This window comes from Eptesicus fuscus, chromosome 7 (genome assembly GCF_027574615.1).
Source record: "Eptesicus fuscus isolate TK198812 chromosome 7, DD_ASM_mEF_20220401, whole genome shotgun sequence".
Lineage (NCBI taxonomy): Eukaryota > Metazoa > Chordata > Mammalia > Chiroptera > Vespertilionidae > Eptesicus > Eptesicus fuscus.
Window position 1 is genome coordinate 74,040,291 of NC_072479.1, and position 23,840 is coordinate 74,064,130.

At 41.7% G+C, this 23,840-nt stretch overlaps 1 protein-coding gene across 1 annotated transcript in view; it reads right to left on the reverse strand.

Moving 5' to 3' along the window:
- Positions 1 to 23,840, reverse strand: part of RASSF8 (Ras association domain family member 8) — a 100,823-nt gene that overhangs the window by 76,001 nt on the left and 982 nt on the right. Inside the window, exon 2 of the mRNA XM_028144052.2 lies at positions 343 to 422. The gene's annotated coding sequence lies outside the window, so the exon portion shown is untranslated. The remainder of the gene's footprint in view (positions 1 to 342; positions 423 to 23,840) is intronic.

Consider the following 23,840-nt stretch of genomic DNA (forward strand, 5'->3'; position numbering starts at 1 on the left):
GTGGGCAGGACGTTTCCGATCCCTGGTTTAAAGCATTAGTAGAATAGTGTTCAGGAAGCCCAAGAGTGGTAATATAATTTGTAAAATTTTGCCTCAGATTCCAAATTTGAAACCCAATGCTAGCAGCGTCAACCCAATTTGAACCTAGGATTCACATTACAGTGGCAAAAGATACCGCTGTTAACCACATTGACACTTACCTAAATAAAGGGCTTACAAATGACGATTCTTAAGAGTTCACAGTGAATGCAATTCTTAAAAACTTTGAAAAAAATTTTTTTTAAGTCCCTGTAAGGGGGACTCTTCTAGGATGCAGTAAGGAGCACAGACTTACAGACTCACCTTGTTGAGCCGGAGTGTGTCCTCAAGCGGGGAGAGTGTGAGGTAGTCTTGAGGGAGGGTCGAGCACCAGGCACAGGCACCTGAAAGGGTACACAGTGTTCTCATCGGCCTGGCTAACTTTTATCTTAAAAATGCTAAACCACCCCGTTGTAACTTATAATCATTAAAGAGCAAAAATACACAAGCTTTCAGCTTCAAATAGTTTTCCCAAGAATTTGTCCTCCCCTTGCTGACCCTCCCCTTTAGACATCTGAATTGCAGTACTTGTGGGGTGGGTTTGTTTGGTTTGGTTTCAATTAGTATTTTTGTGCCTTTGGGAAAGGAATTTCAGTTGTTTCTTAAAAAGGTCATTTGGTGGGCCTAGGGTGTTCTAGGAAAGACTTCCTGCCTTCTTTTTCTCCTGACCAAAGCTCCCTGCGATCCCACAATAATTTCTTGAAAGCAGTTTAACAGACATTTGGAAATTTGCCTAAGGACAGGGCCTAAAAATGAAGCTGAAGGAGAGAGTCAAGCTTTCGGTACTAAAAAATACAAACAAAAAGCACGCCACACTTTTCCTTGGTGAGTACAAATTACAACCACTGGGTAGCAAAGAGGTAACTTGGCACCAGTTCTTTGACCACTCTATCGCCTAATGCTGTGAGAATGCGAAACTCTGCCATGATGTTCGAGTTAGAAAGAAAGCCTAAGAAAGAAATCTTGGCTACACGGCGAGAATTGACGCAATTCTTAGGTCTGCTACATTCAGACTATGCCCTTAACAGATGTTTCTGCATTTATTTATAGAAAGGTTTACTTTAGTAACAAGACCATCTTCCTTCAACCATTTTTTTTTAATATACCAAGAAACTGAACTACTTTTATTATGAATAGAAAATGCCACCAAAAAGTTACAAATTCTTAGTTATAAAATAATATGAAATATCAAATTAGAAAGTGTAAAAAGAAAGAGCTGGAAGCCCACAAATCTGATGCAAGCTACCATAAAATGTATAAACTTCAAAGACAACTGAGGAAGGGAGAAGTGAGTCCAAAGCGTCCCCTTCCTTACCTGGGCTCTCCCTGCTCAGCTACTATAACCCTCAATGGAGACATTGTCTCCAAATCTGGTTACTAGACTAACACTTCATATAACTTAATAGTTTTTATAAAAATGCCATTCATTTCCATATTATTTTTTTACATAGTGTTACAGCTGCAGTGCAAAGATGCCTTACTGCATGCTTCCAAGTTTTACAAGAAAAAGAGACCAGCAGTCACATTACATTTTTTTTCTAATGAAAATGAGTAGGCTTGAAGCCAACTAGATATCACAGAATTCCTGTTTCACCCTCTCACATCAGATGGGCTAGAGCCTCCTGGCTTCAATGGACCTACTACTTATCTCCTAAAGAAGACAGAGGAGCCCGGCTGGTGTGCCTCAGTGGATTGAGCATCATCCCAGGCACCGAGAGATCACTGGTTCGATTCCCAAGTTGCAAGCTCAGTCCCGGTGTGGGGCGTAAAGAGGCAGCTGATGTTCAGGGCATATGCCTCGACAGGGAATCTGTGGCCTCCGAGTTCATAGGTCGATGCTCAACCACTGAGCCACGATGCTGGCCGGACTGCTCTTGAGTTCTTAATCATCCAGAGAGGGAGGGAGAGGGAGTGAGAAATAGAAACATCAATGATGAGAGAGAATCATTGATCCTCTGCCTCCTGCACACCCCACAATGGGGACTGAAGTTCAGAAAGATGAGGTGATTTGATCAGAACCCAGTTCCTGCCTTTAGAGAATAGTAGGCACTCAGTAAGTGCCAGGCAACACTGCACAACTCAGAGACTGCTCATAACCTTGTGAAGGTAAAAGCCTAGAATACCCTCTTTGCGGATGAGGAAACTAAGATTTCAGAAAGATTTCTAGGCTCACATGGCCAGCGAATGGTGGAGCCCTGATTTGAACTCAGGTGTTTGCTTTCTTCCTACCAGACTCCCATCCCAGGGTAGTTCACATAACCCATGCTGTTCCCACTTTTTCCTGCACCTTTCCCTTTTGGGTTCATAAACTGATCCATAAACCATAGGAACTGAAATGCATTGTTAGTCTTACGATTTGTCATTAAATGTCATGCAGGAAATCAAGAGCAAAGAAGAAAGATAAGACAAGCAAATGATATGATCAATTATTTTTAAGTAGCCACACAATCATTTTTGTTTAGACCAGTTTGAAAAATACATGTCCTAAACTTTACTAGACAAGTCATCCATTGATTACTTGGATGGGGTCCCCTTTCCCTGGCTAACACTTTAATATCCCATACACCAGAAAGCTGTTTTCAGAGTTTTGATAAATGTTCATCAAATAAATGAGGTGTCTTTATTGAAGATCTGTTACTCCAATTTGAGTCAGCCAAAAGAACCACTGTTAAGTGCATATAGATTAAAGGACAAGATAACCATATTAATAGAAGCTGTATTTTCGTACAGAACACACATCAGACAAATGCAACATTGGGACATCAAGCAAGCACCGAGAAAGGAATAGAAATGATCTTTGATGTGGTCCAGTGATAAGAAAGAACACATGGCGGGGCCAAAGTTTTAAGAGAAAACATCAAACTGATGGTAATATTGGGAGAGAAAAAGACCTGAAGAAGAGAAAGGGAAGAAGGTGCCTTCTGCAAAGCAGACATTATAAAGCTGCCTTTACTGTGGCTCAGAGAGGGCAGGCTCTGCGGGAGGCCCGGTGCATTGGCAGAAGCGTTTTGGTAGGGTAAGAAGAGCTGCTCTCTAAGACCAGGGAAATTTAAAAAGTTAACTGGTCTTTAATTTAAATTAAGTAAACTACAAAGGTAATAAAACCAATGAAGTTATAAATAGTGCTTCAACAGATAGTTTTTCTAAACATAATGAAAGGACACTGTTTTGTGTTGTGTGTGAGATCCATTCCCCTACTGTACAATGAATCCCGTCTCATTTCTTACAGTCGCAGCACTAGCACCGACTTTGGCACCCTCAGTAAATGAAGGTGAAGGATGGCCAGGAGGAGGGTCTAGATAAAGCAGGAACTTGACATGCTATTTCCCGTGGTGGCAATGCAGGCAGCTAGGTAATACAAATTTCTCTTTTCCTTCCCCCATACAAGGAAGGATTCATTGGGGGATAGGAGGACAATTTTTTAAAATGAAAAAAAAAAAAATGATAAAACAAATAAACTTGTGGCTTTAAGTTGTATTTTTGTATTAACACAAATGAAATCCTAAATATTGATTTTGACCACCACTTACCTGAGAAATTTTTCTAAGTACTAAACGTTACTCTAGTTAACCTTTTCTCAGCTTATCAGCTTTGATTATCCTGCTTTATTGCTGTCAATTAACCATTGTTCAATACTGCTACAAGACGGTAAGAAAATTCCCAACACTGTGGTTAAAGACCTGGCAGTTCTGACTAGAGGTCGTCTGCACGGATGTTCTAAAATTCTCCCCAATTTTTCCTAATGGTCTCAGAGAACTAGTGTTAAAAAGACTCTACCATAACAAAGAGTAAGTTCAAATGTGAGGAAGAGATTCATTTTTAAAATAACACTAATTTCCAGTGACAATGATTTTCATTGTCTGTTTAAAACAGAAGTTGATGGGAAATTTTCAGCATACATTAAAAAAAGCAAAAAATATAGAGCAAAGATTCTACTACTGAAGTTGAAAAATACTACAGTATGTTGGCACAGTCAAGCATGCTTTAAACAATTATCTAATTCCTAAATTGAGCTGTTTCATAATGTATGTTAATCTTGAATAAATGTCCTCATTTCAGTTCAAAGAAAAGCATAAGCAATAAAGCTACCTTAAGTTGAAGAAAAGAGTATCCTTATGTTTAAACACTATTTATGCCAGGCACTCGTGCAGATTATACTTTACATATTTCTGAAACCTTATCATTTCCTGTCTTAGTGCCTGAAGGAAGGAAAGTCCTTAGATGGTGTCTGGAGTTATATGTAGTCTCCCACAGTTTTTGGTTTAGTTTGGTGTACTCTTTCCCATTGCAGGTAGCATATGAAACCATGTATTACGGATTTCTATCAGTTCATACCATGTTCCAGTTCATCCCAGTTCACTGCCTAACAATGGCTCTAAAAGTCAGGAGTCCAACTCCTGCCTGGCCAATGTGGTTCATTGGGTGAGCGTCAACCTCTGAACCAGGAGGTCACGGCTTGATTCCCAGTCAACCAACATACTTGGGTTGTGGACTCAATCCCCAGTAGGGGGCATGCAGGAGGCAGCCAATAAATGATTTCTTTCATCATTGATGTTTCTATCTCCCTCTCCCTTCCTCTCTGAAATATATACATTTAAAGGTTGGTTATCTTCAGATGGAACAACCCATCCCAACCTGGTTAAAAAAAAAAAAAAAGTCTACTCCTAAGCCCCAGGTACAGGGAAAATGGCATAAACACATATGGGCCAGTGTATAAGAATAAATAAGGGGGGAGGGATAACGAAAGGAAATTATGAAAGCAAACCGAAGGGAAATAAGTCAGAATCATGGGAAACACACAGAAGCCAATGGACATGTAATCCCTGCACAATTCAGAGAGAAACTGTGTTAAGAGGCGTGGCCAGCAGAGGTGCTCACAGAAGAGGCACGCTGCCCTGGCATGATGCGGAAACTGGCAGCAGCCTGCACATCACAGGTCCCAGGGGGCACACTGAGCCCACGAGTCTCAATGGCCCAGCCTACATAAGTGTGGACCCTGAGAAAGAAGATAGCTACTAAGGGCTCCTGGTGGTTAACTGGGCTCAAATCAAAAACAAACAAACAAAATCAGAGGCTAGTAGCCATTTCTAAATAAGGGTCTCTCATGCAAGTAGCACTTCAGGGAGAAGCCTGTACTGAACTGCCTGCCGGCACTGTGTTCCTGCCATCTGAGCCAGGCCTTATAAAGGAGTTCCAGAAATTTTATTTCAACCCATAGGCCTGAGGCATTCCCTGTCCAGTCAGAGTTGTGCAGCTGTATTCCCATCAGCATCTTCACTGACCAATCAGAGCAGCTCCATTATAACCAATCAGGACAGTGAGAACCAAACTGTGAGGACTAGGAGTCCTCACTTGCACAAGACAGACCAATCAGAGGTCAGAGGTGGGACATCTCTCTCTATAAGTCAACTCCCCTAGGCTCAGGGAGCACACTTTCCCTTTCCACTGAAAACAGAAGACTGCATTTCCCATAGGAAAGAAGTCCTGCCAAAGCAGAGCAGGCAGAGTGGGGCAGACAGGTGCAGAGCAAGGCAGAGAGAAGCGTATAGGAGCAGGTGGAACAGAGCAGGGCTGCCTCACAGAGCGCTGTTCCACAGCCGTGCTGCCTCATAATTGAGCTGTAACACAACTGAGCTGTTCCGCAGTCATGCTGTATCACACCTGAGCTGTTTGAACTGAATCAAGCTTCCTTCTTCACTGCACCCCAAATTGGAGGTTCCTGTTGCTGTTGAATTGGTGCCAGGGACCACAAGTTGACGCAAGAAATGTGAGTTCATTCACATTATCTGAAATCAAGGCTCCAAAAAGAAAACTGGCCTTGTCTTCTACATGTTCTGGAGCAGCACAGACTCCAGACAAACAGCAAACTCCTTCATCCCAGCTCTGCTGGGAAGTGAATTTGGGATGGCCATAACCTCCTTGACCCTGTTTCTCACCTGCAGAGCTCTTGGAAATAAGTGCACCTGGTGCATCTTTTTAATAACTGACAACAGCTCTATGGCCCTGGGAGATGCAGGGTCTTGGAGGATGACGACCTGATAAACAAAAATCATCAGGTCCACTCCGACCTTGGGATGCTGGGGAAACCAGCCTGGATATACTATCTCACCCTTTAAGAGGACTGTGCTACAGGGTCACAGAGACAGGTGAATCAGTTGCTACAAGCCAGAGCTGGAAAAAAATTTGTCTAAACACTTCATTTAATAGCACTTTCTATGTGTCAAGCCACTGTCCTATATATTTTATGCATGTTAATTCATTTTTCATTTTCTGATGAGGCAAGAGGCACAGGAAGATTAAATAACCTATGACCCAGGTTACCAGCTAGTAAATGGCCAAGTCTGTACACGAGCCCAGCCCTGTCTACTGCAATCTGTGCTCCCAACCACCTGCAACACTGCCTCTAACCGGGACTCACAGCTCGCCTTCCTGGCAGGAAGGTCTTCTCTCCCCAAAATTTAATTTTAGCCACCCCTCCCTAAATTCCACATCTGTAAGATGGGGACAAGATCACTTCCTTCCCAATGAAAAATAGTATTTCTGTGTGAAAATGCCTAACAAACATATGAAAAGATGCTCTATATCACATATTATCATGAAAAGGAGAATTAAAACAAGGAGATTCTACACACCTATTAGAATGGCCGAAATCCAAAACACTGACACCCCCAAATGTGGGTGAGACTGTGAAACAAGAAGAAATCTCACTCACTGCTGGAGGGAATGCAAAATAAAAGACAGTGTGCCAGTTTCTTACAAAACTAAATATACTCTTTCCAGCAACTGTGCTCCTTGGTATTTACCCAAAATACAGCATAGATCCTTGAAGTTGGGATTGCTACGCCTCCCTTACATACCACAAATTAAATTTGATACAGACATAAGAGTAGTCTAACGTTAACAAGGAGAATGCCTTGGAAAACTATGGTATAGAAATAATCAATCGTGCTTTATATGGTGCTGACAAGTAAAGCCCTGACTGCAACAGCAAATATCCTTCACCAGTCACCCTAAGGCCGTGGTCGGCAAACGGCGGCTCGCGAGCCACATGCGGCTCTTTGGCCCCTTGAGTGTGGCTCTTCCACAAAATACCACGGCCTGGGCGAGTCTATTTTGAAGAAGTGGCGTTAGAAGAAGTTTAAAAAATTTGGCTCTCAAAAGAAATTCCAATCGTTGTACTGTTGATATTTGGCTCTGTTGACTAACGAGTTTGCTGACCACTGGTCTAAGGCAACGGTCGCCAACCGGTGGTCCACGGACCACTGGTGGTCGGTGAGGTCCGAAAGGTTGGCAACCGCTGCTCTAAGGTGAGGGCTGGGTTAGCCTATCTTCAGCAAAGCAGTGTTCAGCTCAGTCATGAAGCAGCAAGGTCATGCAGCATACCTGCCTGACTCCACCTTCATGAGAAAGGGACCAGCAACTAAAACACATTACCATTATCCAGGTGACCAACCCTGTACTTTCCCACACAGGAGGAAAGGCCCTGTTATGCCAGAACGAGGGTGGACCCAGGAACCAGGACATATGTCACCCTAACAACACACCTTTTTTTTCTCTTAATAAAGCAACTGCCTCAGTATCTCCTAATACTGCCCATAAAAACTACCTATTCCCTGCCTTTTTCCTACTGGACAAAATCTAAATTTATAGGATAATATGCTAATAATATCTTTCAACATCCCCCCTCAAACGTTGTTTAATGTAGTTTGTTAAAGCAGGTGGTTTGAACGTTTTAATAGACTTTTAATTATATAAAAATTCACTGAATTAAAATATTTCCTAATTTAAAAAATTAGCTTGAATTTAAATTATTCTTTCAACAAGACTATCAAAACAGTCTGACATCTGCATCTCCTTTTATGCAAAAGTCTAAATCAGGGCATTTATAACTACCGGCCTTGCCTGCTCAGTAGTAGCTGGCTGAGGCTACCAGGTACCAAGAAATCCTCTCTCACAAGCTTAAGAGCTTAATACTACCCCCACCTACTCCCACCAGCTAATAGGAAGACACTGATACAATTTAAAAACAAATCCATAATCATAGTGTTTTTGATGCTTTTAAAATGATGGAAATCACCCAAAAAATCAAAATATATAACTTCTCTGAAAAAAACTTGAAGATTTGCCAAAAGCTGGTCCACCCACATTTCCTAAGGGCAGTAATCATCAGGAGCTGAGTGGGGACCGCCCCCTTTAGGTAATTCAAGTACTCTCTAATTTGCCATAGTCCTAACCACTCATCCTTTACAACCAACCCACTTCACCCCTTAATGCCATCTGCCTTGCTGTGGTAATGAGTTTGCAAACACTGTCATAAAGCATTTGTAAATACCACCCACTCCCCCGTATACACAGCCGGCTAAACATACCCATGAGAAGCACATTGTGAACCCAGAGCCTCAGGGACTGTGGCTGATTGATCTGTCTGATGTCTCATTCTTTTGCTCACTTGCACTGCTCTCCCTCATCTCTGCTTTTTCTCCTTATGTAGGCCTCATACTCGGAGGCCAGCTTTTCCCACCAGGTCCTTAAGTTAGCTTTCTACAGTTAAAAAAAAAACCTCTCCAAGCCTATTTTCTCACTCATTAAAATGAGTAAATTTATACCTTGCAGAGTTGTAAACATTAAATGAAAATGTGGGTAATGGACTTAGTACAGCCCTGCACATATGATAGCCACTTAGTTATTTAAGTAAAAAAATTTTTTTAAAATATATATATATAAAACCAATAGTGAGTCAGTGCAATAACAATAATAATAATGACAACTTTGCCAGGACCGGTTTGGCTCAGTGGATAGAGCGTCGGCCTGCGGACTGAAGGGTCCCAGGTTCGATTCCGGTCAAGGGCATGTACCTTGGTTGCAGGCACATCCCCAGTGGGGGGTGTGCAGGAGGCAGCTGGTCGATGTTTCTCTCTCATCGATGTTTCTAACTCTCTATCCCTCTCCCTTCCTATCTGTAAAAAAAGTCAATAAAATATATTTTAAAAAAATAATGATGACAACTTTGTTTATGGAATTTATTTTTAGTTTTTAAGTTATAATTTTCGCCCTAGCTGTTTTGGCTCGGTGGATAGTGTCAGCCTGCAGACTGAAGGGTCACAGGTTCAATTCCAGTCAAGGGCACATGCCCAGGTTTCAGGCTTGATCCCCAGTAGGGGGCATCCAGGAGGCAGCCGATCAATGATTCTCTCTCATCATTGATGTTTCTCCTCTCTCTCCCTCTCCCTTCCTCTCTGAAATCAATAAAAATATATATTAAGGAAAAAAAGAATAGGTAACAAAACTATTACACATACAAGAAATAATAAATTCAGATACATCACATAACCACTTAGTAGAAAGGGGATCTGAGGCAGTCCCTGAGAAGGGGCCTGCAGGACTTCCAGCACTCCCTTGCTGATTTCCCTGTTCTTATTTAGGCAACAATTTCATTTCTTATAAGGTGCTTTCAATGAAAGGCACAGAAATGATTACAGAGGAAGGGTCTTTCCCACTCTATAGAGGAAGCATAATAGTGTCAACGTAAGAATGTCCAAACCTGTAGAGAATTTTTACGAGTTTATTTGAGCCAAACCTGAAGACAATGCTGGAAAGCCAGATCTTAAATGCTCCACAGAATGGCAGTCTGCAGCTTCTTTTATGCATTTGGAATTAAGGGGGAAATTTAAGGAAGATTACACATAGGTTGGATTATAGGATAGTTAAGATTATTTGTTCACTAGAGTGGTTGTGCCTTCAAGGGATATTACTTCTGGCATTTCAAAGGTGTGTTAAACTAGATTCACAAGAACAATGGACAGGGCTTAAAAACCTTTCACTAAAGAAGTTATTGGCCTGAGGTGTGACTATGTACATGACCTGCCCAGTTAGGAATTTATGATTATAGCAACCCTTTTCATCCACAAGTTACAGCATTTATTTTTTTAATTACTTTTTTTAAAGCCCAAATTACTGCCCATTTTGTTGTATATATGTGTGCTTTTCCTTAAAATAGAATAGGTGAGGGAAGTCTTTGGTTTCCCTTCCCTAAATAGAATGCTGCATGTAATTACATTATTAGTATTACAACATAATGTCCCACCTAGCCAAAACAAATAACAATAATGTGTCATATTTGTGAGTTAAATAGGACAAATTCACTGGAGACTTTTAAAGACCTGGTATATTTGCTTAAATTAACAGGAGTTGTGTGTGTGTGTGTGTGTGTGTGTGTGTGTGTGATAATCCGGGGAAAGGTATTTAGAAAGTTTAATGAAAACAGAAGTAGACCTGGTGAAATCCAGCTTCTCATACCTAATTTTTTCAACTACCACTCTTTTTCATCTTTATTGTTGAAAGTATTACATAGGTCCCCTTTTTTCTCCCATTGATCCCTTATTCAACCACCACTCTTGAATTTTGCCACTCTGAATCTCAGTTTAAAGGGTCACCTTCCTCAAGAGACCTTCCCTGATTCCTCCCTCCCACCTCCAACAATTAAAACCTGGCCACTGCTTTCCTATGTCCTGCCTACCTGCGATATACTTCCACCACAGCACCGAAAACTGCACCCCAGGCCCCACAGACAGAGCCCGGACAACAGGGCATGGGGGCTTCCTTAGTGTGTCGGTGTAGGCGAAGCCCCCAGGCCTGGCAGACAGAGCACACTGCAGGGCACTGGGGCTTCCTTTGCATGGCGCATGGCGGTGGCAGGCAGAGAGCGGAGAGCAGGGCATGGGGGCTTCATCTCCATGGCTGCAGCGAAACCTCCAGGCCCACAGAGAGCAGAGAACCATGGGAGTGGGCCTAAGCCATCAGTAGGACATCCCCTGAGAGCTCCTGGATTGTAGAGGGTGCAGGTTGGGCTGAGGGACCCCTGTGGACGAATTTCGTGCACCAGGCCTCTAGTACATATATAACTTAGTTGTTCTTAATCATGACTTTTGAAAGGCCAATTCTGGCCCAGCTGGTGTGGCTCAGTGGTTGAGCATCAACCTATGAACCAAGAGGTCACTGGTTCGATTCCCAGTCAGGGCATAAGCATAGATTGCAGGCTTGATCTGTGCAGGAGGCAGCCAATCAATGTGTCTCTCATAGATGTTTCTATCTCTCTATCCCTCTCCCTTCCTCTCTCTCTAAAGTAATAAAAAAATATTTTTAAAAAAGGGAAAAAAAAGAAAGGTCACCTCTGTTGCTCTTGGCAAAGATAAGCAGTATATAGCTGACCCATGAACAATGTTATTTTGAAGCCACCTATATACAATTTTTTTTCAGTCAACCCGCACAGACAGTTCAAGCCCACATTGTTCAAGTCACCTGTATTTGTTAAGCAAGATTCTTAATTTTTAAAACAAATATTTGAAGTTGTGCACTTAACTTAGTAAGTCATAGTGCTTAAAAATGATTCACAAAATTATTAACTTAATTACTTTGTTAACTTGCTGAATATCTGAAAGATGAAAAACAACATTCCTGCTAAATATATGAAGTCACGAATACAATCTCCAATGATTGGGTGGATTATTTCCAGGAAAAAACACACACACTCCAAAAATAATCAGTTGAATGAAAGAGGCTTATAAGAAATTAGGCTGTTCCTTAAATGGAGAAAAAAATAAGTAACAAGAAGGTTATGGGCAAACTCCCATAAAGGCCAGTTAGTTTCTCTGTGTAATGATTATAGATAACCCACAATCTCAGCCATTTCAAAATACTCAAGTCACACCCAACAGGGAGGAACCTATGCAAACATCTCACAGATACCATAACAGCATGGCTGTGGTGCATTCCTTGGTTGTCAGAATCACTGAAGTGGAAGGCCCCGGCATAATGACGTAATGGAGGGAATGGAACCCTGGACCCTGAAGGGTCCTGAAGTTGCTGCTTCTAATCTCACCTTGAACCCTCACTGCTGAATGATCTTCGACTATTCGTTTTAGACTTTCTTGAAAGGCAGAGGCCAATTCCTATCTTCGTAAAACCACCCACAGCAAGTATAATTCCTTTTGACACAACATGGGCTTTATAAATGTTTGTGGACTGAATACAAACAAGGTGATGTCAATACATTGAACTGGAAGACACTGAGTAGTACTCCAAGCCCCAGTTAATTATAAAACCATCTCAACATTTCCTAATGTAAAATCTGACTAAGTAGACATCTTAATTCAGGACAGAGACAGAATAACTGTGCTCCTCATACCCAATCAGCAGAAAGCTAAACAAACTTTAAGACAATGTGATATCCTTGCCCCCCCTCTTCCACCGCCTCCCCCCCCACCCCCGCCAGGGAGGGGGGATTATTCCACACCCTGGCTCCTTCCCCACCCCACTGCTAAATTTAGTGATATCAAGACTATTTGCAGTTCTTCAACAGACCTTGTCCTCCTTATATACTGTGGCTTGGTGCCTATTGTTTTATCTATATGGAGTACCCGCCCAGAAAATGCCTTTTCATTCTCAAGTCTTAGCTTGAGTGAATTTCCCTCTTAAACCCAGCTTAGGAACGTGTTTCCAGAAGCTCTCACTTCCAACCCCACCCCAGGAACCCACATCTACATTTTATCCATTATCACATTCCAAAAAGTATTTCTTTAAATGCATGACCTAGATAAAAAGTATCTGGGAGATAAGACTTAAAAAAATTTTTTTATTTGTCATATCCAGCTCACAGGCACTCAACAGATACTGTTTGAATGGAACAATGATGAGTAAAGGCGCCACCCAATCTACCAACATCTTTTATCTACAAATAGCTAACCTCTCCACATTGGGTTCAAGATAGAGTGCTTATCCATCACTGTGTTTGGAAGAGGCAGGCAAGCTTGGAGTGCAGCCCCAGCAGTTTTCACCGCATGTGAATATTATTCCCATAGAAACAATACCAGCAATGAATGGACTTACAGGCTGGGCCATCAAGCCCTATACTATTTAAAGCAAGCATGTCAAACTCACAGGCTAACACGGGCCAAATAAATGAGACATGTGGTCCTTGGGCCGCAAGTCTGACATGCTTGATGGCCCTAAAGGATCTAAAACTACTAGTGATTGTAGGACTCTCGGAGTTAGAAAATATTAGTAAAAGTTTCCTGCACATGTTGTAGGCTGTTGTGGTCTAGACTAAAATCTTAGCGCTGCCTTGTAGTGTAAAGATCCTTGGAAAAAGATATCTGCAGTTCCAGACCACCATGGACTCCTGTAACACTCCCATTGACATTTTAAATCAGATGATCTCAATAGTGACAACACAGCCTTTGAATAGTGCTGTCTTTGTAGATTAGGCATTCCTCATGCGTCAGCTGGGCTTTCCTTCTTCCTGTTTCTTTCTGTTTCTACCTATTGCATTGGTATGATCAGGAAAAACTGGTTTAATGTTAGTAAAAATAAAACATAATAAACAAATACCCTGGGAGGAAAACCAACATACCACACTGACATCTTCGCTCCAACCTCAGATGGGCCTTAGCACTGCTGAGCCTCCTCCCTCCTCCCTGGCCCCTTCTCACTGAGCACCTAGGGCTGCCTGCCCCAGAGCTTCTCTGCTTTGCTCAAACCCCCACCTCAAAGCCATGTGCTTTCACTTACAAATAACCAACTCGCCTCATTTCATAGAGAAAATTAATGGCAACTGGACCTAACTTCCCTCCCTGAGCCCCATCCTCTCTAACCCAGATTTTTAAATAAAGGATCTCACCATCTGGCAGACCTTCCCACTCATTGTCTCAAGTTAATCCTCATGGCCAAGTATCATCTCAGGATGATACCATCACACCCAGCTGAAGAATGGATGAGCAAACGGAGGATCAAAGGGACTGAAGGACTCGTCACAGTCCCATGACTACTGAATGACAGAACAGATAGAATCTTGCTCTCCTGCTGCGTTCACACTGCACTGCAGTGCACAGTCCAGCACAGCCCCAACTTACAGCACTCTCCTTCACGCGTCGCATGGTCTAGCCGAGGTAGCCAACTGAATCTACTCAAGCACTTTACAAACAAACTTGCCTTTGCCACTTTAAAAAAACAAATAATCTTTTTGGTTATAAAACACATGCTCAATACAGAAAATTTTGAAGACATTAAAAAGATGAAAGTGTAAGATTAAGTCATCCATGAGAATGAACAATCTACAACTATAAGTAATATGGATGAATCAGATAACGTTGAGTGTGAAAAATCAAACACAAGATAGTACAATGCTATATGAGTCCATTTACATGATTCCAAAATTACAGAATGCCATTAGAAGCTAGGAACATGGGGCGGAGGGGGCGGTCTGTGGGAATGCAGATAATGTCCTATTTCTTAACCTAGGCACTTGTTGCATGAGTATGTTCAGTGTGTGAAAATTCAATGAAGTGTATAATTATGATATGTACACATATATGTACATACAGGGTGGGACAAAAGTAGGTTTACAGTTGTGAGTAGGAGAAACAGTTTATTCTTGTGTTATTTATCAATTATTATATTATTTTCCATATGAACAACTGTATACCTACTTTTGCCCCACCTATATTCACATATGCATAGATATATACATGTGCACATATATAATATCATACTTAAAGGAAGACACATATTTATACTTTGGTGTATTTTCTTCCGGGTGCTTTTTTTCCTTGTGGTATGCCCATTTTAAAAAAATTGTGGTCACACTGTATAAGCTTATATTCTGACACTTCACCTAACATAGAAGTATATGAATTTACCCAAACTACTGTAAATGCTCCATTAACACTTTTAATGGCTGTATAACAGTCAACTGGGTGCCTATACCATAATTTACTTAACCAGTGCCCTGCTATCAACCATTTACATGTTTCCAATGTTTATTATTATAAACTAGAGGCCCAGTGCACAAAAATTCGTGCACTTGTGGGGAGGGGGAGGTCCTTCAGCCTGGCCTGTGCTCTCTCGCAGTCTGGGAGCCCTCAGGGGATGTCCGACTGATGGCTTAGGCCCTGGGAGTGGGGGCCTAAGCCGCAGTCTGGCCTCCCTCTGCAGGAGGCAACTGGGCAGGCCAATCAGGGGCCGGCGCTGGCCGGCGAGTGGCTGGCCTTGGCCCCCGCCCCGCCCCAATTGCCCCTCCGCTGCCATTGGTCACTGCCATCCCTTGATCGCCATCCCCTCCCTCTGCCCGCTGGCATGCACCTTGGCTGGCCTGGCACCGCCTGCTCGCTGGCCCCCCCCCCCCACCAACTGGTCATTCCGCCATTCAGTCAATTTGTACATTACACTTTTATTATATAGGATACTGTTGTAATGAATACTTTTACCCTTTAAATCACTTAGCCATTCTCTCTGCTTTATATATTTACTAGAGGCCCAGTGCATGGATTCGTGCACCGGTAGGGCCCCTCAGCCTGGCCTGCGGGGATCGGGCCAAAACCAACAGTCCGACATCCCCCGAGGGGTCCCGGATTGCGAGAGGGCGCAGGCCAGGCCAAGGGACCCCACCCGTTCACAAATCCATGCACTGGGCCTCTAGTATGCATATAAGATATTTGGTTAATCTCTTCCCATCCTCCCCTCTTCCCCCTCCCCTTCCTTCTGAGATTCATCAGTCTGTTCCATGTTTCCATGCCTGTGCATTCAGCATCTGCCCCCTGGTGGTCAATGCACTTCATAGTTGCCAGTTGAACGGTCAAACGGTCGCTTAGGCTTTTATATATACATAGATAAAATTGTATACTATAGCATATTTATAGCATTCTCATTGCTCAATAACCTTTCCAAAATCACAGACCACAGCACCCCTCCTCGTGTCCTCCACAGACCCTACTCCTGAACATGATAGGTACTACTATTTGTTGAAGCCAAGTAAAACCTAACCATCTGAAGTTCAGTACCACCTCAGTCGTCCATGTAATATGAATGTTTTAGTCAGCTGTACTGCCAACTCTGTTTAGTCTGCACAGCTAAATGCTTGGAGGTAGTTTAGCCTGGTTGCCCTTGAGGTTATAAACACCAGCTAGCACAACTAACAGTGCCACACTCTAAGGATCCAATGAGAATCAGACAAGCTCCTGCCATCAAAGAGCTAAAAGTTGGTGGACAATTAAATATGAATCAAGCTTCACAAAGTCCAGCAGGAAGGGCAACAGGAAACAAAGCCTGACCCTTCCACTTCGGAGCTTCCCAATCACAACTGTCCAGATGGGAACAAAGACCCGCCTCAGAGCCCAGCTCTGGAAACTCCGCCTGGTGAGTGCCTTCATGTTCCTCACCAGGAACTTGCTGTATTTAAAATATGTTTTAAAGTATTTTACAAACATTACTAATCCCATCATATCTGATAATGCAAAAGTATGGTACATGTTTAAAGTGCTAATAAAAAAGAGACAATTATGATAGAAGCAAAAGAAGAGCTTTTACAAATAGTTGAGAGTGGAGAAAACATTTCTTTTTTATTTTTGCATATGCAGTAAAGATTGGGAAGAACCCTGCAGAGCAAAGGATGAATGGGGCTGAGGGTGGAAAAGGGCTAACCGATACTTATTATAACCTAGCACAAATAATCAGTCAGAACAGAGAAGAGAGATCTTTTTCCATTTTGAATATACAACAAAATGATCAGGGCCAAAAGGTGGAACCTTGGCCCAATGTCAGTTTAGATAACTGTTCGTGAACACAGCCAGGGCTGAGCCCACTCAGCTTCTGCAATTCAAGGTGAGGAGTGAACTTGGACACTCAGGGGCTCCCAAGGGCTCCAAAGAGACCATAAAGGAGCCACCTGCCTCCGGAGATTTTTAATGTAGACAAAGCTGCTCCGCTTTAGGAAAAGGTGACCTACAGAACATCCAGCAGCAAGGGCATAACTGGTTATAAAGCTTCAAAGAACCAACTTATGCTCCTTGAACTGCATCGGGGGACTGCAAGCTTAAAGTCCTCTTAGTCACTTTGAACTTGTGAACAAATGAGCTTAAGAGCCTCTCAGAAGCTCACCTGTTTGAAGTAGAGAGCTTCTGAAATTAAAATGCACAGGGAGAAGGGACATATGCATGAATATGGTATAGGAAGAAGGCAAGGTGGACTCCCAAGGGAGTGAGCCCCTCCCCAGGAAGAAAGGAGAGCCAGGCTAGGATTTAGAGCTATGTAGTCTTTTGTAGGTAAGGGAGAGGCTGAACCACATTTTTGCTTATACACCACTGGCAAGAAAGTAAAATGGTATAATCACTTTGGAAAACAGTTTGGTAGTTTCTGAAAGAGCTAGACATACAGCTAACATGATCTAGCCATTTCACTCCTAGGTACTTACCCAAGATAAATGAAAGTATATGCCCATGCAAAGATTGTGTGCAAATGTAGCAGCTTTACTTGAAAGAGCAAATAATTAGAAACAACCCAATGTCCATCAATAGGTACACAGATAAATTGTTGTACATATATCCATACAATAGAATACCATTCAGCAACAAGAAGTAAACTACTGCTACATATATCAATATAAATCAATCTCCAAATTATTATTCTGGAAGAAGCCAGACCAAAAATGAGTACATACTATATATGATCCCATTAATTTAAAATTCTAGAAAATGCAAACTACTCTTTAGACACGTGTGTGTGTGTGTGTGTGTGTGTGTGTGTAGTGATTTGAGATAGAGGAAGGAAGAGGGAGAGGGAGAGAGAGAAAGAAACATCTATGTGAGAAACACTGATTGCCTGAAACCCCGGGCATGTGACCTGACTGAGAATCGAACCAGTGACCTTTTGGTGCATGGGCCTGGCCAGGGCCAAGCTACTGCTATAGGGGGAAGGGATGATGAAAAGGAAACAGTTTATAAAGGGGAGTGGGGAAATTTGGGGAGGTTGCTGGTATGTTCACCTTCTTGATTGTGATGATGATTTCATATTTATATACATAGTCAAAGCTTCTGAAATGATACTTAAATGTGTTCAGTTTAGTGCATGTCAACTATATCTCAATAAAGCTATTTTTAAAAAAAGAAATACAAGGGGGAAAAGTCATTATATTAAAAAAAAAAAAAGGGGGAAATATAGCACAAAGAAGCCACTTCAGGTTTCCTGACATCTAAGGCATCTGGAACTAGAACTTGTTCTAGAAGTGGCCAAATGTTACCTTAAGCATTGCAAAACATTCCCAACCTACCTTTCAATAGTATTTCTACAGTAGGGTTGCAGAGATCATAAATCTGCACCAATATTTTAAGCAAAAATAAGAGTAAGAGTTTACTTTTCTGTCCAATATCTATCCATTAAGAAGGACACACTAATTTTTTCAATGTATATACTTACTTACATCTGGAAGAATAATTTAATTTTAAGTGATTTTCCAATAATAACATTTTTGGAATTAAAGGTAAAAATGACTTAGCACTCAGAAGCCAGTGACAGTCAGCAGGAGTGACAAGGTCCATCAACCCCATGAATAAAACCTGGTGGAGACAATCACCACTCTTCTCTTGTTACAACCTATCTGTCTGCTTTCTTGTGAAAACAAGGAGTAAAACATATGCTACTGAATAACAAAGTATCTTTTTTCTTTTTATTTATTGTAAGAAAAGGTTTATTAATCGAGAAGGTGCCAACCAAGAAGATGGGAGACCTAATGGTGCCTCAAACCCTTGTTGCTGGAGTAGGTTAAGGGTTTCTAAGGGGCAAGGGGAACAGATATGGGGGAGTGCTGGTGGGGCAAGTTTTAATAGGAGGACCTCGGAACTTGGCATTTATGACAAAGGGTGTCAGCCCGGGATCTTTCTGGACAACGGACCCTTGGCTTCTGAAAGAGTTCCGGTCTGTTAGTTCTGGTTAGGTTCTGCATGTGTGGGGTGGGCGTAGGGGGGCAAGACTTTGGTTCTGGGTGCAGCTGGAGGTCAAATTTCTCTCACAAAATATTTTTCTAAATGCATAAAACTTGGACAGCACTGGAATTAACTGTAATAAGCTTTATGAAATACCTGAATGTGACAAAAAAAAATTGCCATAAACAAGTCTTATAAATCCTATAACAAGGCTGTGAAATAAATAGGTAATATTATTGGTGCTAAAGAGCTTCAGGCAACTTGCACAAGGTCATCCAAAGTAACTACTAAGTCCTTTGTACACGAGGGAAAAAATAACCAGCGCTCCCAGCTATAACTTTTTTCTCCACAGTGGTAGCTATTTGTGATGCAAATGTCCTGGGGACACGCACGGAGGCAAATCATATGATGTGCCCCCCTCTAGCCCCACTCCCAATATTTTTATACAAATAAAATCAGGTCTAAAAAAAAAACAAAATCAGGTCTAAATAAACACCAAGGCAGGGTAAAGGGTCTGGCTAGAGAGGACATCTCAATCTTGTCAAGCCTTCCTGACTAGAAAGCAAAGGGTGGGGGAGATGAGGGTATCATAGGAACAATTTTCTTGAGTGAAGCAAATGTATGAAAAGCTTAAGGTTCCTTTTTATTATTTTGACCAGGTGAACTACTCACTCATCTTCTGTGAGAACATTTGCCCAGAGCTCAGCACATAATAGGAGCTTTAAAATGCTGCTTTAATCCTCCTGTTTTCCCAACCGAGAGGCATTTAGCTTCTGGCTGGCAAAATCTCAGGGTCCAGACCACTCAGAGATACAAATTTTGGGGGAAATCCAGAGGTTGAGTGCAAAGGTATAAATCCTGAAAGAACCAGAATCAACTGCCAAGTTCCCTATATACTTAGTGATCTACAAGATACAAAACTAGAAAATAACTGGGATTATCCTCTAAGGGTGTGCAGAAAAGTTCTAAAAGGAAACAAAAGTCCTAAAAAAACAAGTCAAAAGAAAATGTGGGTGATTATGTAAGAACTAGAGACGAGAAACATTAGTAATAAAGACAAAAGTACTTCCGAGTTATAGTGCTTCAAACTAATATTGTGTAAAGAGCAACCACATGACAAAAATACTCAAACAAAGCTTTAAACCTTCTTTGGCCTTGTAAAGTCATGAGACTTTCTGGCTAAAACAAGGAATGCTTTAGTTAGTGAGAAAGGGAAAAAGAACTTCCAGACCTCTAGGTGGCTCCAATTTTTAAACAACTACAGTACTCCTCTACCTTAATGGTCAAAAGAAATCTATTTCTGCAAGTCACATCAACAGCTGGACAATACTAAAATCCTTAGAGCTGTAACTTTCATTTTTCTACTACAGTTTTCCCTACTTTCCTTTGAAACCAGTCAATAGCTGCTGACTAATGTGTTATCACATGACATGTGTAATATGACATGGTAAGAATTTTTTCTTTCAGTAATCCTGTGATGAAAAAAGCATAATTACTTTAAGGATGTACTTAGTAAAAGGATTATCTACAACAGAAAAATCACAAGGGTAACACTAATTTAAAGATGTCTCAATTTATTATTATGAATATTTTCACAGAATCCAAATGCATTAATTTTACCTAGCATCTGCAAACACTGTTTCATATTATACATAAAACCAGTCTGGCCCTAGCTAGTTTGGCTCAGTGGATAGAGCACTGGCCTGTGGACTGAAGGGTCCCAGGTTTGATTCCGGTCAAGGGCACATGCCCGGGTTGCGGGCTCAATCCCCAGTAGGAGGCATACAGGGGGCAGCCGATCAATGATTCTCTCTCATCATTGATGTTTCTATCTCTCTCTCTCTCTCCCTTCCACTCTGAAATCAATAAAAATATATAAAAAACAAACAAACAAAAAATAAATAAAACCAGTCTAGCTTTTCTGTTATGAAAAGCAGATTTAATAATGCTAAGAAGGCAATCAAAACTCAAATATAAAACTGATGTTACTAATCTTATTATAACAATAACTATTGCATACCTACTACACACACACACACACACACACACACACACACAGGCACTGGGTACAAACTGGTGAATAAACCAGGCATTATTCCTGCCCTCAAGAACAAGAGAGAGCCCTAACCAGTTTGGCTCAGTGGATAGAGCGTCGGCCTGCGGACTCAAGGGTCCCAGGTTCAATTCCAGTCAAGGACATGTACCTTGGTTGCAGGCACATACCCGGTGGGGAGTGTGCCGGAGGCAACTGATCGATGTTTCTCTCTCATCGATGGATGTTTCTAGCTCTCTATCCCTCTCCCTTCCTCTCTGTAAAGAATCAATGAAATATTTAAAACAAAAAAAAAGAACAAGAGAGAAACATTAAACAATGAAATAATATATAATTATAAATTGTGGAAAATATTAAGGAAAATGATGATTGTGCTATGAGGGAGAAAATCAAGGGGTTCCAAGTTACATGATGCTGAGGATGGGCTTCTCACAGACTTTATAAAGGACACGTGAACCAGCATTCAGGACAAGAAAGTACTCAATGAGATGGTCATAAGATAGAAAGGCCAACAGCATGAGCAACAGCCCTCAGGTGAGTCCTCTGGATAACTGCCAATGTGACGAGAGATAAAGGCAGCAGGCAGGGGTCAAATCACGCAGGACCTTGTAGGCTTGACGAGAATTTTACATTTCATCCTAAGTATAGATGTGTTTCCTAAGAGCTTTGACGACTTTAAGCAGCAAGTGACTTTTTTCTTTTTCAGGATGTGTGGGAAAAGGGATGGAAATGGGTGTAGAGTGTGTGCAGGAGGCCTCCAATGGGGAAAGATAATGGTGGCTCGAACTAGGATGGTAGTATAATGAAGACTAAAAAATCAGACAGGTTCGAGAGAGGGTTTGCCAGAAGAGTGGATAGGACTTTGTGACAAACTGGTTGGTTGGGGGTCATAGAACAAAAGAGAGAGTGAAGGATAATTTTAGCCTTCTGGCCTGAGCCGAGCCACTCTTTGGATGGATGAGATGAAAAAATAGCAGAAACAATTGGAAAGGTTAGGTAATCAAAAGCTTATGTTGACACTGAAGTTCTGGGGACGTCTGAGATGCTGCCATTCATTGGCCATGATGTGCCAGGCACTATATTAGGTGTTCTACTTTACCCAACATCCCTTTTAGTAGCAATATTCCCATTTTACAGAGAGCAAACTGTAGATCACAGAAGCTGAAGTAGCATAGCCAAACTCAACCAGCTCAGAGTGACAAAGTCATACCTGCCGCCCAAGTCTGGCTGGCTGGCTGGCTGTGGGGTAAGCATTCTTTCTACTATACAGAGTTCTTGGAAACTATCTCTACACTTTGAATTTTCAAGTGTATTTATGGTTGGAGCAAGCTAGCACCCAGGGAGAGTAAACAGGTGCTACATTATTTTTTAAATCCAAACCCTCAGATTTAATGCATAATGTTTTCCTCTCCTACTCCCATCCCTATTCCACTTCTACATGCAAAGAGTCTTGTAATAGTGTGGATACTAGCAAGATATCTAGGACCTTAATGTTTTACCATAAATAGCAAAGCCATTATGCCAGGAATCAGCCATAATGAAAAGAGCAAGAATATTCAGCAGCAAATAATATTTTTACTCTCAAGTCATTACATACATCAACATAAGATAAGTCAATTAATGAGCAAGAACTTTGAAAAACTAATCATTTCTCAAAATGACAAAGGCATTCAAGTAGAAAATGCAAGACACCCAGGACAGAAAGCTACAAAAGCCAAGCATTGAGATTCACATAAAAAAATCAAAACCTTAAAAAAATTAGGCGCCCTGGCCGGTGTGGCTCAGTTGGTTGGGTGTTGTCGGGGCACTGAAAGGTGGCCAGTCCATTCACAGTCAGGGCACATGCCCAGGTTGTGGGATCAATCGCCAGTAGGGGGCGTGCAGGAGGCAGCCGATAGATGTCACACTCCCACATCAATGCTTCTCTCTTCCTCTCCCTTCCTCTCTAAAAATCAATTTAAAAAATCTTTTTTAAAAATTAGGCAAAAAGAAATACCACCACAACCACGTAGAATTTGAAATCTGCAATTCCCAGATATCTTAATCAAATGCCAAATTCAGAGATCTCAACCAAATGCTCCTAAAAACTTAAACATTCTCTCCTTTTCAACTGCCTTCCCCTGCATGTTGACAGAGTGTCTTCCCTGTCCGCACATGGTTTATGCTTCCCCCCACCACCACGCCCCCCCTGAGCTCTCTGATGTCCCCCTCAAGCTACTGAAACCCAGAAATTAGGCTTGATCAATGAGCCTAGAAAGAATGAACTCAATGCATTACTGCCAATTGTGTCTATTATTGAAAGTACCAGCTAGAGACTCTTAAAAGGAGAGAAAATGAGGGAGGGAGATTTTTGAAAGGTTTCATCATCTACACATTTGGTTGGGTCTGATTCTTCAATAGAACAGACATCAAATTATGTTCAGTCTTCTTAAAGCGGGGTATGGTCACGTGTAATTTCTATGGCTTGGGGAAGAGTTCTCCATAGAGATAAATGAAATTAAAAGTACCATTAATATGCCCACTAAAAGATAAATACTCACAAACCACTCTCCTAAAGGGCAGTGCTGTGTCCTGCGCCCCGATTCTTGTGTCCACCTCTCCCTGCAGAGGGCTAGCTGGCATTCACTAAATGCCTCAACCACGCAAAGGACACGATGCTGAAAATCCATCAAGAAATCTTCCTATTTTCTGTTCCTTCAAAACATGATCACTAACTCCTGGCAACCCAAGGGTGAAAGAAAAAGAAAAAAAAAAGAAAAAGAAAAAGAAAAAAAAACCTGAGGTCTCCTACCAAAATGAGTCCTCAGTCCTTAACTGACAGAAAAACAGAGATCCATACATATTAAAAGACACTTCCTGGGGACACAACAGATCTAATGAAATGCTGAGCCACATTATACTGGAAAATCCTGGCATCGCCAAGCGGTAGTAATTTTTTTAATGCAATGCTTTGACGTCTT